This window comes from Hyla sarda, chromosome 8 (assembly GCF_029499605.1).
Source record: "Hyla sarda isolate aHylSar1 chromosome 8, aHylSar1.hap1, whole genome shotgun sequence".
In the NCBI taxonomy this organism is placed as follows: Eukaryota; Metazoa; Chordata; class Amphibia; order Anura; family Hylidae; genus Hyla; species Hyla sarda.
The window spans coordinates 94,701,166-94,718,786 of NC_079196.1; positions in this window are offsets into that span (position 1 = coordinate 94,701,166).

Genomic DNA, 17,621 nt, shown 5'->3' on the forward strand with positions numbered 1-17,621 from the left:
TATTTCTAATACAATTATATTGTTTGCTATATGTAGTTACAAAAGTAATATTTGTGCCACTTTTTTATTTTTGTGTTTGTTACTATTTTGTTTTGTAGTTTTTTTTTATCACATAATAAATGTTCCCGATCTACATTTTGTGCTTTATGAATGGTTGAATTAATTATACCTGCATGATGTCACAATAGTTTAATGTAGTATTTCTATTTAACCATGGCTGTATAAGGCTAAGTTTCAACTTTTTCTGGCAGTTTTTGGAATACTGCCACTGCAGTTTTTGAGCCAAAGTCAGAAGTGGATCCATAAGGGAGAAGTGTAAGTCCTTCCTTTATATGTCCTATTCCTTTTGAATACACTTCTGGCTTTGGCACAAAAACTGCAGTGGCTGTATTCCAAAAACTGCCAGAAAAAAAACGTGGAAGCCTAGCCTAAAAAAAGAGAATGTGTAATGAAATGTTTTGAGGGTTTTTTGTGGCGCTCTTGTTCACCCTTGTGAACACCTGAAAGTCTCATCTGAAATTGTTTAACACCAACTGTAAAAAAAAAGGCATATTTAGTGAGTGATGTAATGCCCACTTTTACAAACACAGAAAAAGAACTTGTGTTGGCATCTAGAGATGAGCGAACTTACAGTAAATTCGATTTGTCACGAACTTCTCGGCTCGGCAGTTGATGACTTATCCTGCGTAAATTAGTTCAGCCTTCAGGTGCTCCGGTGGGCTGGAAAAGGTGGATACATTCCTAGGAAAGAGTCTCCCAGGACTGTATCCACCTTTTCCAGCCCACCGGAGCACCTGAAAGCTGAACTAATTTATGCAGGAAAAGTCATCAACTGTCGAGCCGAGAAGTTTGTGACGAATCGAATATACTGTAAGTTCGCTCATCTCTATTGGCATCAGTGGTGGAGGTACCATGGTACAATTGCGCTATTATATTGATATATAGAAAATAGCTGCTTTTAAAAAAAAAAATTTTTATATATATTTGGTGATGAAGCCATTACCTAAATATAACACATGAGTGAGGGCATATCCATTTTTAGCCTCTATTGGGTTTAGAAGAAGCGTCATTAACTGAAACTACTATCATTTTTCATACACTTTCAGCAACAAGGAATGCTATTGCAAGGAAAAAAGATGGAAAAGTTAAGACTAGGAAGATTGGAAAATGTTAACACTGAACTTAGATATTATGAAGTGTGGGAATACTTCATAGAACAACTAAGCCAGGTGGAGGAAATCAGATTCTAAAGACAATGGGGGAGATTTATCAAAACCTGTCCAGAGGAAAAGTAGCCCAGTTGTCTATAGCAACCAATCAGATCACTTCTTTCATTTTTAACAAGGCCTCTGCAAAATGAAAGAAGCAATCGGATTGGTTGCTATGGGCAACTGGGCAACTTTCCTTTGCACAGGTTTTGATAAATCTCCCCCAATGTGAAGGGGAGAAGCGGTTAGAATGGTTGGATGGATGTAGTTGTATGTGAGAGCGTTGGGTTCTTTATTTATTATGTATATGTTATTTGTGTATCAAATGAAAATTAATAAAATATTTGTAAACATTTTTAGCCTCTATTGCTAACACTGGAAGCCATTCCTTACTATCCCTTCCACTTTTCCATTGGACTATTTTAACCCCTGAAGCACTAATCTTGGGGGAGATTTGTCAAACCTTGGGCCAAGGAACAGTGGAGCAGTTGCCCATAGCAACCATTCAGATTCCAGCTTTCATGTTTCAATAAAATAAGCAATCTGATTGGTTGCTATTGGCAACTGCACCTCTCTCTCTCTCTCCTCCCCCCCCCCCCCACAGGTTTTGATACATCTTTCCATAAGTCTTTAATATGTTTCTGTGCATGCTCTGAATTACCCAGGAGTTTACCTGAAGACTGTGAATGACTGCCTAAAGCCCCTTTCCCATATATCTGGTGATCTAGCAGCTTTAATGTCACAACTGATGGCAAAGTGCTTGAGTTGGCATCAGTTGTCTAGGATCCACCATTCATTATTTCTGCATGCAGAACAGAAGGCAGCAAGACACGTTCTCCCGTTTTGTGCCATGCGGTGTGTCTGGTGATTTGGTGTCCAAATTAAAGCCCCGGATAATTAAAAACTGTCCTAAATTAATGGGATTAGTTCTACCATCAGTTACCCTCTGGTGCTTTTTACAGTGATGGAGGGAAACTCATAGTAAACTTGATGTCATTCATTTGAATAGAACAGTTTACTGCTATAATTTGGATGCCAGGAACCCAGCATGGGCGGAGGACAAGGGGGGGGGGGGGGGGTTGTACGGGTTAGGTTACAGGGGACAGACACATTCCTTCAGGAAATCATGCAGGGGGAGAGATAATAATAAAATCCACCCCAATATTAGTTGCCTGCAGTTTTAGCCCTAGTTGTCCTAGGCTATTGTCAAAGAATCTTGTTTGGAGGGGAGGGCCCCATGAACCATCGCTGTAGGGTTTGTACCGCTCTTTGCTGTCATCAGCCATTGGCCTTGCATCCGCTATTACGGTACATGGGGAGATTTGCGGCAGACTGTGAGCTGTGACCCCTGCTGCTGGCTTGAGCAAAGAAACAGCCCAACTAGAAAAGGAGTCCTCTCTGGAGAGCTCTGCTTAGTTTTTCCAGAGACCACATTGTTATTCTGGGATACTCAGAGTGGATCAATCTAACAGGAAACAAAATAGCATCATTGGCATCTCAGATATACCATCAGTTTCTTTGACAAGTCAATAGGGGGCAATTACTAAGCAGCACCAGTGGCATATATCTTCAGAAGTTCAGCCAGCACACTTTTATACCTTGGCTAGGGTATTTATATACAGGGCTTAGGCAGAAATCCTTTTTCCTGCCCCAGCTGATGAAACACTTAAGTATGATTTTGGTAAAATCTTGATGCTGTTTATCCTTTGACTGTTCCCTTTAATTCCCTAGGAAGGACACTCAGTACATTATCTTTCAGTGAGCTACTAATGTTCCTACTCTGCTACTAATGTGTCCACCAGAAAACATTCGAGCTTCTATCTACTCAAATGGGAATTAGATTAATAGGCTTTATTTAATGAAGAATCCACTTATTTGTTTTCTTAGCTGTACATAATATTCTCAAGAGTCTATAGACTGTACGAAAACAACCTATAGCCTCCTGTTAGACTGACAAAGATACCAAAGGGAATTTAAACCTCCATGGTAGCCATACTGTACATGATATATATCATTTATTTACTGATAATGATGTATTAGGAGATATGTGTTGATTCAGTTCTTGTCTTTTTATGTAATGTTGTTTTTTTTTTTTTACCCTGTTGATATTCTGCGATAGTTATCTTCAGCTTTATAATTTTCAATTAAAAAGTTTCATCCAAAGATAATTTTTTGGGTGTTTCCCCACAGCTTGGGTGAATGCCAGAGGTGGATACAGCAGGAAGGAGAAAGATACGTCCTTCCTTTGTATATGCCATTCACCCTGAACCCACTTCTGCCTTTGGCTCAAAAATGGAATGGGAAATTTAAAGGAAGGACTTATACCTCTCCTTCCTTATGTATCCACTTCTGCCATTGGCTCAAAATCTGTAGTGGTAGTTGAAAAAAAAAAACCCTGTCAAATGGGAATGCAACCTAATACAATTTTTTGGGTGTAACTTTTTTTTTCTAACTAAAATTTTTTTTTATTTTTCATTCTCAGTCATGAATTACAAAGTTGTGTGTAAAACCAACCTAAAGGTTAGTTCACATGTAACTTCCACAGCAAATCTACAGTAAGCTGCAGGGAAATCTGCAGAGGCAAATCTACCCCCACACATTTTGGTGCAGATTTTGTTAAAGGAAATCTGTCAGCAGTATCACCCGCACTAAAGCTGTCACAGAGGGTTTTAGTGCAGGTGATACTGAGCAAAACGATACTCACGCTGCCCATTACCACTGGGCGCAAGAGCAGGGAGGGGGGTTATGAATATTGATGAGCCTGGCGGAGCGCCCGCCCGGCGAAGACAACGTCAGTGTGCCCCTAGCTTGGTTCGGGGCTCCGCCCATGCCCCAAGGCCCTCATTTGCATAAAAAGGCAAATTGCGGCAGAACGGCTGGGCGAATCTGGACGCCGTGAGTATTGTTTTGATCAGCATCACCCGCACTTCAAGCATGTGTAACAGCTTTAGTGAGGGTGATACTGCTGACTGATTTCCTTTAAAGATTTCCTTTTCACAGGTTTGACCGTTGTGACCACTGCAGCCTGGCATGTGTCAATATGACGTCATTGCTTAAGGGCGGACACAGACCAGTGACAGACTTAGAAAGCATCACCATGGAAGTTCCAGAGGATCAGTAAGCTTTGTGTACTACTTTTTTTCATCTTAAACAATTAAGATAAAGCTGCATGGCAATTTTTCATATAACATTAGTTAATGCTGTTGTACTGCGACATGAAACATAGCGCTACTGCGACACAACTGTTGGAAATCCAACTTTGATGGGTTTTTGGTTGCAAGTCGCACGCAAATTGCCACCATTGACATTGATGCAGGTCTCATGAGGCTTAAACCCGCTTGTGACTTCTCTGCAATTTGGCTTTTTTTTATTTTTTATTCGCAACTGCAATAAAGTTGCATAACACAAGTTCTTTTGGCTTTGACTCTTATCTTGGCAGGGCTGGTGCAAGCATTTTTGCCACCCTAGGTGAAAGCTACTTTTGCCGCCCATTGACCCCGCCCATTGGCTCCACTGTTTGACATGCCCCACCTCACTACTGGGGTGACACAACCTCCTCCTCATGGGGCGGTTGTATGAAGGTGGGCGCAATGTCAGGACTTGCCTGTCTGGTCTCAGAGGTGGCACTGTGCTCCTCCAGCAGGCTGAAGAATGCAGATTATTAAGGTACCGGGGGGGGGGGGGGGGGATTGCGATGGGGGTGCTGGCTGGGCTAATGCTTCGGATGAGCGGTGGGTGCTTTGGAGGGTGGCTGGCTACTAAATTTCTTGTAGCTGCAGAGCGGCCCCCTCATTAAGAGGGTTCTCTAGGCAGTTGCCTATTTTGCCTATAGGCAGAACCGGCCCTGTATCTTGGATGCGATTTGCTGACACACAACATATGCTGCTATGTAGCCCTAGCCTTATCTGCACATGACGATTTTGTTGTGGATCTATAGTAGTGGAATGTGGATTTCTTCTTCTACTTTGAATACAATGGGGGAAATCTGCAATAAATACAGATCTTTAATGCAGGTCAGCTTCCCCAATTAAAAGTTGTGTGATTTGTTAAGATCTTATCCACTTGCCTGGTACTGCAATACTGTAATCTGTTGCAGTTTTTTTAAGTGAAAATCCACACAGAATGTGCAGCACTTTGCAATGTCTAAATGTAAAAGACTATCATACATATTGAGCTGATTTTAGGTGTCAAACCCTTTGTACCAATTAAATCATTGTAGCCTGGGCACATTTTTTGTCCAGATGGATCATAAAGATAGATACAGGAGAACTCCTAATGAGGTTTCATATTGTGACAGCAAACATGAAAGGATCTGGGTTAAGGATGACTCAACAAATATAGTGAAGTGCTTTATGCAGTAAAATTGATTTTTAATAAGAGATATGTTGGTCTTCTAGATATTTCATAGGGGTTTCTAAAACTTTTTACTTTGGTAAATTCTCATTAATAAAAAATATGCTGTAAAAAGTGCAATCTATGCTTGTGAAGAGATGAGGATGTATTGGGACATATATTGGCATATATGTTGCATGAGTTAGGAATATTGTACTTTAGTATAATAATGTGTGGTAGAGGGTGTGATGCAGAGCAGATGGAACTACCCTAGGGGCAGAGGGCATTAACCCCTTGTGTTCGTGACACCATGGCGTGGTTTATCCTTAATACCACCTGAAAGTATACCGCTGAATCCTGGGCTATGCACAATAATGACTCCGATGCCAAATTATGGAACAACGGTAGCTTTATTGAGTCAGACAGATGTAGCAGTCTATGCAGCTTGGCTAGGCCCACAGAGGTGACCAGTGACTTCAGAGACCTTAGGGCTTTCTGGGACTTATAGTGGACTTGGGCGATTTGCATGCAGACCACGCTGACTTGAGACAAGATGACTTCACTGACTTGACTATGACAGACTATGGCTGACTTTGCCCCTTCTGTAGCTTACCAGGCTATGACTTGACCTGTGGGGCTAGAGACTTGACAATCCATGGCTGGCTGCTGGACTGACTTTAGGCCTCCTCTGGACACCAGACACACACCTAGGCTTGACCTCACTGTAACTCAGCACAGACTCTAAGAGCCAAGATAGTGAAGAGACTCCTCCCAGGACTTATATAGGGGAGACTCTGGTGGGGTCCCATAGGTCATCCTTTGGTCACATGGTCACTAGTACCTCACTTGGTAACAATCACATGAAAACTGATTAATCACATGTCACTTGTTCATAATGCTAAAATACATTACAGGTATAATACACTGGATAACATATGTACAAGTGAATATGCAAGGGGTACAGAAGCAGGGGGGCCCAAGGGACACTGTAGGGAGGCTGCCTGACAGCCTGCCTCATGTACTGCGCCACCACAAACTCCCCCTCTTAAACACAGCCGTCCTATTCCTGAGGGCAGACGACGTGGCCACTGGGGCCTAGTGATGACAGCAATTCCTAGGGTATTAATTCTGAATGTCCTTCTCCGGGCTGAGTAAAGAATGAAAAATAACTGGGGACGAGTCCATGTGGCATTTGTTGACAATGTCCTTACATGCACCTTGGGTTATGGGATTATACATGTGGGATTTGTAAACCTTGTAACTGCATACACATCACATTTAGCACACCTGATTCAGATTGGGCTGCCGGAGGCTTTCTACCTGATGCCTTTGCTGCTGGGGCCCTTTGGCACTAGCTACTTCTCCCCAGAGCACTATACAAGCTTTAGACAATATCACCAAATTACCTTCATATGACAACTCTGTCACTACACGTGTCTTATTTAAGTTGTAGGGGAACCCTCTGGCCAGTAGAGCAGCCTGTACACGAGGAAAGCAAAATGGTTAGACACTTTAATATGTTGACAGCACTGACTATGGACTAGAATATATGTAAGCTACAGTCCTAACTGGGCATGACAACTTACTAGTTTATATACACACAACATTAAGTACATGACATTAGAATTAACTGTACCAAAATGACATTTAGCATTATGCTAGACTGACTAAATATGTCTAGACTTTACACTGACAACTTTATACAAGGTACTATGACTATTCTCTGTACCTGGCTGGCAATTGTAACTGTGTTGACCTTTGGGATATGCGCAACACCACCTCTGGAGGATCTGGAGTTCTTGGGACTTCTGGAGCTGAAGCCGGTTCTCCTTCAGCGAACTCAAGAGCTGGGATCAGTGCTGGACTTGCAGGATTTAGAATAGCTGGCATTTGTGCTGGAGATATTGGAGACATGGTTGGCACTAAGGAGGCAGGTGTATAGGCCGGAGCCAATGGTGACAGGACTGGGACAGGTGTGGGACTAATGTGGGTTGAACTAGTCCTGAGGCTGGAGACACAAAGAAGATTGGCGGCTGACTTGGAGAAAATATGGGGAAATCCATAGAGGGGTGGATCCCCTCACCAGGAACGTACTCCCTCGCAGGTCTAACATCTGGAGGAGGTGGAGCTGGGAGCACAGGTAGATCTTCTTTGAGACAGAGCTTGATATGATTGGATGACTTGTGGCTCATACCCGGGTTTCTGTACTTCGTGTATATCAGATTCGGGATAAGGTATGGCCATCACCCTATAGGGTTCTGTCTCCCAGATGGAGTCCAATTTGTTAGTTCTTGGAAACTTCCGTAGCCAGACTTTATCGCCTAATTTAAGTGGTTTGGTAGAGGTGTGGCATCATTTTCCTGTTGGGCCTTGCCCATTTTCATACTGACAATTTCCTTGGCTTCTTGGATCCTTCTCTGATGGTCAGAAACCCACTCAAGGGAGGCTTGTGGAGAGTGGGTAATTGGGGCCTGGAGCTCAAATGTCCGGTCTTTAGGTAGTTGCCGCATCGCTCCATCATCAAGTAAAAAGAGGTATACCCCATAGAACAATGGACTGTGTTGTTATAGATCTCCATTAATTCAGGCAGTAGTCGGGGCCACTCTTCTTGTCTTGACACAGAGGCTGCTTGCAGCATGTGGAAAAAGACTTGATTGATGCGTTCGCAGAGCCCATCCCCTTGAGGGTGGTAGGCGGTAGTCCGGAGTTTCTTGCAGGCATGGAATTGACCTAGCTCTTGGAAGAGTTGGGCCTCCATGGTCCATTAGGACAGATTTCGGACACCCAAGGGTTTGCACCCATTTGGAGTAGAACATCTGGGCTGCTGTCTTGGCTGTGAGATCTTTAACTAGTACTAAAACAACCCATTTGGAGTAATGATCCACCATGGTGAAAGCATGAGTATACCCGGACCGTATAGGAGACAGTTTAACATGGTCTAGTGCGACCAACTGGTTGAGCATTTCACTCTGGATGGAATGGAGGAGTGCTCTTGCATCCTTACACACCTTCTTGGTGATGTTGCAGACTGCACACTCACTGGCCTATTTCTCAATGTCACTCCGCATTCCGATCCAATAGAATCTTGGCCTGACAGTAGCTTTGGTCTTGTGGACTCCAAAGTGGTCATGGTATGCATTGAGGACCATCGCTGTATCTCTTCGGGGAACCAGAATCTGATGAAGTCGATCACCAGAGACCGGATCCAAAGAATTTCGATACAACAGTCCTTTGTGCACAAACAGTCGCTTCCTCTGTCGCCACAGACGTTTCAACTCGTAGTCAAACTGGGCCCAGCGTAGACAGGTTTCCTTTTTTCACCAGAAAGTAGTCCAACAGATCCCCCATGAATCAACTTTCATCTTGAAGAGTCTTCCAGGTTTATAGGTCTTTTTTAACCTTTTTGGACTTGGGTTCACCTTCCATGAGGGCGGTCACAACATTCTGGTTCACGAAACCGTTGATAAAATGGAGGCATCTCCACGTCTTCCCACATGTCCTCAACAGATGGTTCTTCACCGAGGGTCATCCGAGACAGTACATCGGCATTGACATTTGGCTTGCCGCTTCTGTACTTGATGGTGAAACTGTAATTGGCTAACCTTGAAGCCCAACACTGTTCGATAGCACCCAACTTGGCAGTGTTCAGGTGGGCCAAGGGGTTATTATCCGTGTAGACAGTAAAAGCCGCAGCAGCCAAATAGTCTTTGAACTTTTCGGTCATGGCCCATACCAGGGCGAGAAGTTCCAACTTGAATGAGCTTTAATTAGCATTGTTCTTCTCTGCTCCTCGCAGGTTACGACTGGCATTGGCAATTACTCGCTCTTGTCCTTCCTGGACTTGGGACAGGACAGCTCACAGACCTTCAAAACTGGCATCAGTATATAGCTGGAACGGCTGACTTTAGTCTGGATAAGCCAAGATGGGTGGTTCTGTCTGCAGTCGTTTAACAGCTCGAAACGCTGTCTCTTGCTCTTCAGAGACCTTAGGGCTTGTTGGGACTTATAGTGGACTTGGGCGATTTGCATGCAGACCACGCTGACGTGAGACAAATTGACTTGACTGACTTGACTATGACAGACTATGACTGACTTCACCCCTTTTATAGCTTACCAGGCTTTGACTTGACCTTTGGGGCAAGGGACTTGAGAACCCATGGCTGCTGGACCGACTTTAGGCCTCCTCTGGACTCCAGACACACACCTAGGCTGACCTCATTGCAACTCAACACAGACTCTAAGAGCCAAAAGAGTGAAGAGACTCCTCTCAGGGCTTATATAGGGGAGACTCTGGTGGGGTCCCATAGGTCACCCTTTGGTCACATGGTCACTGGTACCTCACTGGTTAACAATCACATGAAAACTGGTGAATAACATGTCACTTGTTCTTAAAGCTATAACACATTACAGGTATAATACACTGGATAACATATGTCCAAATAAATATGCAAGGGGAACAGATACAGGGTTGCCCAGGGGACACTGTAGGGAGGCTGTCTGACAGAGCAGCAAGGGTACAGGGTTACAACTCCTGTACTGGGCAACCATAAATATTTTTTATGTGCTATTGTGCTTATGTTATGTGTGATAATGTACATTTTTGGGTTAACATTGTTATAAGGAGTTAATAGAGTTGCTATGCTTTGTCTGCTGGATATAGTCAATTTATCAGCTGCTGTGTTTAGTGTAAACGACCTACCAGTGATGGTCCTGGCCCTGACTGTCATGGCCAATCAATTCTCTGTCTTGGGGTACGTTCACACATACAAGATCTGCTGCATATTTTGTTCAGCTGATCTTGCTACCCATTGAAATTATTGGTTAGCAAAATCAGCAGATTTCCCACAGTTCCCTTTTCTATCCATTGACTTCATAGTAATGACTGACCATCACTCTGATGCCAGTTATGTAACTGTATAGATCAGTAGTGATCACAGCAATGTTATCATGGGCTGCCGACAAGTAGTCATTGCAGCCCAGGCATCGATAACATATGCATTGCATGACTTTAAGTAAGCAATGAAATGATTGCTTTTAAAAGTTCCCTTTGGGGGGGGGGGGGGGGACTAAATAATAAAAAGAACATTATAGATCTTCAAAGGTGAGGAAGAAGAAAATTTTAATGAAAATAAATCAAATTCAGGGGTCAGGAAAGGGCTGAAAAAATGTGTTTATTTATTTAAAACTGCTGTGTGTAAAACTAGCTGTAGTAGTAATAAAATGCAACTGTCTAGTAGATAGACCTACACTTCAGCTTACAAAAGACTATTACAATTGTATCTGTAAATTAAAAATTCGAAATAACTTTTATACTTACTTTACTATTGTGCAAAAATAAAAATGTATGCTACTTATATCTGCAAATGTTCATACCGTACAATGGCACATTCTAGTTTATGCCTTTCTGCTAGGTATGAAAACCTGATTGGCATTGAGAATATTGACTGACAAGTGGAGCAGTAGTAGCGTTGTCAGTGGGGAGGCTTAATAGGAGACATAACAAACACACAGAGAAAGAGAAACTACACAGAGAGAAAAGCCATCCTCCAGCTTTAGACCATGACCTCTTAATCCAGCTCTTCTCTTTCATTGCATACTATTCTCCAAGGCACTTTAGAAAACTCCTCAAGCTATTAGTATATTTTCTCTATATCCCAAACACTTTCCTTCAAAGTAAAGAAAACTGCACAGCGATCATGATCCATTTCTGATTTAATGATGTGATAAAGTGTAAGGGGCCTGTGTTTCATATGGCCATCTCCTGGCTTTGGGTAATAATGTATAGTTTATTTTTTCATTGCTAAAGAAACCAATACTGTTTTATTAGCATGTTCTAATGTTTAGCTGGATCTGAAATGGGCACTGTCATTAAAACTAATTTTTGCCATTGCACTCCTTATGGTTAATTAAAAATCTTTCAAATGTACTTTGTTTAAAGTAGCTTTAGCCAATCATAGCTCATCTCACGCTGAACTGCTCTGGGCCGTGTGTAGCAGAGTGAGGGAGGAAGTTCTCCCCTGTATGGCTACAGATGATGCTGGTTAATGACCCTTTCAAGTCTGTGAATCTGACTGAGACTAAGTAGAAAATACAGAGCAATATCAAGGTAGAAAAAAAAATAGTAAAAATAAAGGCAGGGGGTGGTTTATCATTATGGGGGCAGTGAACTGGGAGGATTACAAAATTTAACAAGATCATGATAGGTAAAATAAAATTAAAAAAATGCTTCCCGACAGCTTAGTCAGGCTGATCGGGATCACCGCGGTAAAACCATGGTGTCCCAATCAGCTGAGAGGACATGAGGAGGGTCCCTACCTTCCTCTTCATTGTCTATTGCTCCTTGCCTGAGATCTAGGCTGCAGCAGAGCGCCAATAACATTGGTCAATGCTATGCTATGGCATAGCATTGATCAGTGTCTGCAATCAGAAGATTGCATGTTATAGTCCCCTATGGGGCAATAAATGTGTAAAAAAAAGAAGTCCGGGCATGCTGGGTGTTGTGGTTTTGCAACATCTGGAGGTCCACAGGTTGAAGACCACTGGTATTGGAGGTTGTACTCACCTGTCCCCATCGCTCCGGACCGTCACCGCTCGTCACCGCTGCCCTGGATGTCGCCTTCCATCGCTGTCGCCGTGTCCACGACGCTCCGGAAAGGCCTCTGCTTCCCCGGCATCCTCGCTCTCCGTCGCCACCATCACGTCGCTGCGCATGCCGCTCCTATTGGATGACGGGACGGCGTGTGCAGCGACGTGATGACGACGATGGAGATGCTGACGATGCAGGGCATCCTGAAGAGGATGTGCTGGAGCCCCGAGGACAGGTAAATGATCATCAGCGGACCACACGGGGCACCGTAAACGGCTATCCGGTGGCAGCTGAAGCAGTCTGCGCTGCCGGATGGCCATTTATGCGATGGCCCGACATACAAAAGCATCGAATGTTGATGCTTCCTTAAACATACGATGGCCTCTGAGAGGCCATCGTATGTTGAAATGATCGTATGTCGGGACCATCGTAGGTCGAGGGGTCACTGTATAGATAAAACTTGGATAGTTCCTCTTTTTATGTTAATACATTGCTTTCTGTTCTATCAGTTATGAATACTAAGGCTATAATTTCACACCATCCTTCTTGAATCAACCTGTATTTTACCAGTGATGCTTTTAATGTTTTTTAATCAATGTTTTCAGGAAATGTTATCCAAAAGAGGAGAGATGTCTGTACACCATTTATAGGGCTGACTTCTCACTCACTATCCCAGCAATTGAGTTTTTCTAACATGGCACATGCTTCATGCTTCTGTTGGCACAGAGCATCCACCTCCAGACAGAAAATAACTGGACAGAGATGTTGGAGAAAAAGTCCATGAAATCTTTACTTTGCACAGTGAACATTCAGGTGTGTTAAAGGGGTACTCCACCCCTAGACATCTTATCCCCTATCCAAAGGAGTACTGCCGCTGGGGACCCCCGCAATATAGCATGCGGCACCCACCTGGTTCTTGTCTGGAAGCGCTGGAGGGTCTGGGTCGCGACCACAGGAACGGAAGTCAGTGACGTCATGAATTCAGCCCCGTGTGACGTCACGCCCTGTCCCCTCAATGCAAGTCTATCGGAGGGACTTCCGTTCCCGTGGTCGCGACCCAGACCCTCCAGCGCCTCGGGCAAGAAACAGGTGGGTGCCGCATGCTATATTGCGGGGGTCCCCAACGGCGGGACCCCTGCGATCAGACATCTTATCCCCTATCCTTCAGATAGGGATAAGATGTCTAGTGGCAGAGTACCCCTTTAAATTCCTTCTCATGCTCTACATTTTTATCTTACAGACCACTTGGGAGCCTAACTATGGGGTGAAGCTCCATTTGTAGCCAGTTAGTAAGGGGGGTAAATGTAATTCCTCTCCCTAACGTTAAAAAAATGTTGATATACTGTTTAAAGGGAATCTGTCACCACGTTTATGCTGCCCAATCTGCAGGCATTGTAAACCTGGCAATATGGAACCATGATTCAGAAGCCGCCTGGCTTAATGTTTCTGGTGCTGCCGTTTTTGTAAAAACCCTGGTTATTGTAGCACTCTCTCAGCAGTCTGCGATATTCATGAGGAGGTGCCATTGACCTTGAAGGCTCAAGTGGAGCCTGAAGCTAGTATAGAAGTGAGTATTGTAGTGCTGGGCCACAACACTGCTAGAAGGATGCCAGATAGAGACTATATAGTGCAGTGTTTTGCCACCATAAAGGGAATATGTGTGTTAGAACCATGTGAGGCTGGGTTCACACTACGTTTTCTCCCATACGGGAGCGCATACGGCAGGGGGGAGCTAAAACCTCGCGCTCCCGTATGCCTTTCTATGCGCTCCCGTATGTCATTCATTTCAATGAGCCGGCCGGAGTGAAACGTTCGGTCCGGTCGGCTCATTTTTGCGCCGTATGCGCTTTTACAACCGGACCTAAAACTGTGGTCAACCACGGTTTGAGGTCCGGTTGTAAAAGCGCATACGGCGCAAAAATGAGCCGACCGGACCGAACGTTTCACTCTGGCCGTCTCATTGAAATGAATGACATACGGGAGCGCATACGAATGCATACGGGAGCGCGAGGTTTTAGCTCCCCCCTGCCGTATGCGCTCCCGTATGAGAGAAAACGTAGTGTGAACCCACCCTAAGGCTGCTTTCACACTATAAAATTCATTATAGTCAGTTATTAATAACGGACGTTATTTTGTGACGGGAGAATGAACGGAAGAAATAGTACATGCACTATTTCTCCCGTTACTATCTTCCGTGGCTGATTTTCAGGGTTTTCATAATGGAACATCAAACGAATCTTTAAAACGGATGAATTTTATAGTGTGATAGCAGCCTAAGGGTGGGTTCACACTACAATTTCAGTGTATGGCTGCCGGATCTGGTTGGGGGGAGCGAAAACCAGGCACTTCCGTATCCTGACGGACCCGGCCCATATCTAGTGCTTTTCAGTGAGCCGACTGGGATCAAACGATAACTCCGATCAGGAAATTTTTGCCCCGTACCAGGTTTTCTAACTTGACCTAAAACCGTGGTATGTCGTGGTTTTAGGTCCAGTCAAAAGAACGGATACGGGGCAAAAATATGCTGACTGGAGTCACCGTTTTTTCTCGGCTCATTGAAATGCATTAGATACGGGCCGGATCCGGCTGGGATACAGTAGCGCCCGATTTTCCCAGCCAAATCCGGCAGCCGTACATTGAAATCGTAGTGTGAACCCACCCTAAGGTGCCTGGAGAACTTTGGTCTGAGAGAGTTAGGCTGCATTCACATCACATTTTTGCAATACAGTTCCTGTATCAGGTTTTTGATGAAAAACAGATTCCTCAAAACCGGACTAAACTGTATGAAAACGTGTTTACAAATTTTAACCCGTATACGGTTGAAAAAGTTTTTAACTTTCATTCCATTCGGTGTGCACTGCGCATGTGCAAATTCAAAAAATTTATTGTGCAAACCGGATGGAACCATATGCACATACGGTTCCCTACGGTTCTCATTGACTCCCATGTTAAAGGATCCGTATATGGTCTTTTGCGTCTTGTACGGTTTTGTCCGTTTTTTCCCGAACCCAAAACCGGACAAAAACTTACAAGACGCAAAAAGTACACAACCAGATGCATCTTTTGGCATATGGTTTTCAATGGATAGTCAATGCATACGGTTGCGTACGGTTCCATACATCAAATTAAAAACGTATATGGGAACTGTTTTGCAAAAACGTGGTGTGAATGCGGCCTTAGCAGGTTTTGGCTTGTCCGTCATGAGAGTCATTTAACAGCTACCCTACTTAAACTCTTACAAGGCACTTTGTTTCCTGATAGGACATCAAGGAGTATGAATGCAGGACCAAAGGACACAGGGTGTGTTGTATTCTATATATCTATATACAGGCACATACTGTAGGTCGGCCTAGGAGTAACCAGCAGGATATATTTAATCATGATTATTTCAGAGTTTCTTCTTCTATTTTAGATGCACAGGCCAATAAGAAAATAAGGGAAATATGTAAATATCTTTGTTAAAGATTCTTATAGATGCTAGTACTGTTAGAACACCACGTTTTGCAGATAAGGGCGACAAAGTAAAACACTGTTTTGTTTTTGATAGATGTGTATATTAGAACGAGGCTTACCAGAGATCCTATCTCCTTTTGACAAGACAGTATTTCATGTATTTCTTTTGAAACATTGTCTAAAAGTCTGCTTACTTCTTCTGTCATGCTTTTTTCTTTGTAGTGCTGTTGGCAGTAACACTTTAGAGACAACACAGTTATATAAAGTCTAAAACTTGGCTTTATTCAAGTCCAAAGGAAAAGAAAAAGCAGAACAAGCAGTAAAGTGCAGGACCTTTTAATATATAGCAGAAATTGGGTTCTGTTTACATTACATCGGCACAAATGATCTATCTATCTGCCTATATGGGACATTTCATATAAATGCATGTCTCAACTCTAAGACCTGCAGCTATGCCAAGATTGAGAGCACCCCAACACTCTCCAGATTGCTTGAGATTATCATAGGTGGTCAGGTAACTGAAAACAGTCTCTTTTAGGGTATGTTCACACTGAGGAATCTCCGTTTGTGGAATTCTGCGAGTGGAGATTCTGTCAGGTGGCCGAGGCTGAAAATACTTCGGCGGTATGACCGTGAGGCACTCTGCCGTCACCATTGACGGCTATGCAGTACTCGCGGAATTCCGCCGCTGAAATTCCGCAGTGTGAATGGGTCTCACGGAAGACCCATTCACACTGATGGTACTGTGTACTGCGCGGAATTCCGCTGGCGTACCCTTATGCAGTTTATGTAACTTTCATAGAGGTTATTGGGAGTTGTGTAAACTGTGTAGCGTCGCAAACTATATTGTTTATGTACAGTGGGGCAAAAAAGTATTTAGTCAGCCACCAATTGTGCAAGTTCTCCCACTTAAAAAGATGAGAGAGACCTGTAATTTTTATCATAGGTATACCTCAAGTATGAGAGACATAATGAGAAAAAAAATCCATGCCCTTAATACCCCTGTGTGAAATTGTCCTGAATCAATTTAATGCATACCTCTCCTACCAAGTGTTGCAAGGGTACTTTAACCCCCTTAAAGGGGTAGTCCAGTTGTGAAAAACTTATCCCCTATCCTAAGGATAGGGGATAAGTTTGAGATCGCGGGGGGTATGACCGCTGGGGCCCCCTGCGATCTCTCTGTACAGGGCCCCGGCTCTCAGGCCTGATAGCGGGTGTCGACCCCCGCACGAAGCGGCGGCCAACACGCCCCCTCAATACATCTCAATGGCAGAGCCGGAGATTGCCGAAGGCAGCGCTTCGGCTCTGCCATAGAGTTGTATTGAGGGGGCGTGTCGGGCGCTTCGTGCGGAGGTCGACACGCCCCCTTCCCGCGGGCTGTTGGGGCTCCGTACAGGAGATCGCAGGGGGCCCCAGCAGTCGGACCCCCCGCGATCTGCAACTTATCCCCTATCCTTAAGATAGGGGATAAGTTGTTAACCACTGAGTCACCACTGGACTACTCCTTTAAGGACTCAGCATTTTTCCGTTTTTGCATTTTCATTTTTTCCTCATCACCTTCTAAAAATCATAATGCTTTAAATTTTGCACATAAAATTCCATATGATGGCTTATTTTTTGCGCCACCAATTCTACTTTGCAGTGACATTAGTAATTTTACCAAAAAATCCACAGCGGAACGGAAAAAAAAACATTTTGGGGGCTTCCATTTCTACGCAGTGCAGTTTCTGGTAGAAATTATCATTATTCTGTAGGTCCATACAGTTAAAATGTTACCCTAATTACATAGGTTTGATTTTGTCGTACTTCTGAAAAAAATCATAACTACATGCAGGAAAATTCATATGTTAAAAATTCTCATCTTCTGACCCCTATAACTTTTTAGGGGCTGGTACGGGCCAATATGAGGGCTCATTTTTTGCGTTGTGTTCTGAAGTTTTTATCAGTACCATTTTTTTTATTGATCGGACTTTCTGATCGCTTTTTATAATTTTTTCATGATGTAAAAAGTGACCAAAAATATATACTATATTGGACTTTTT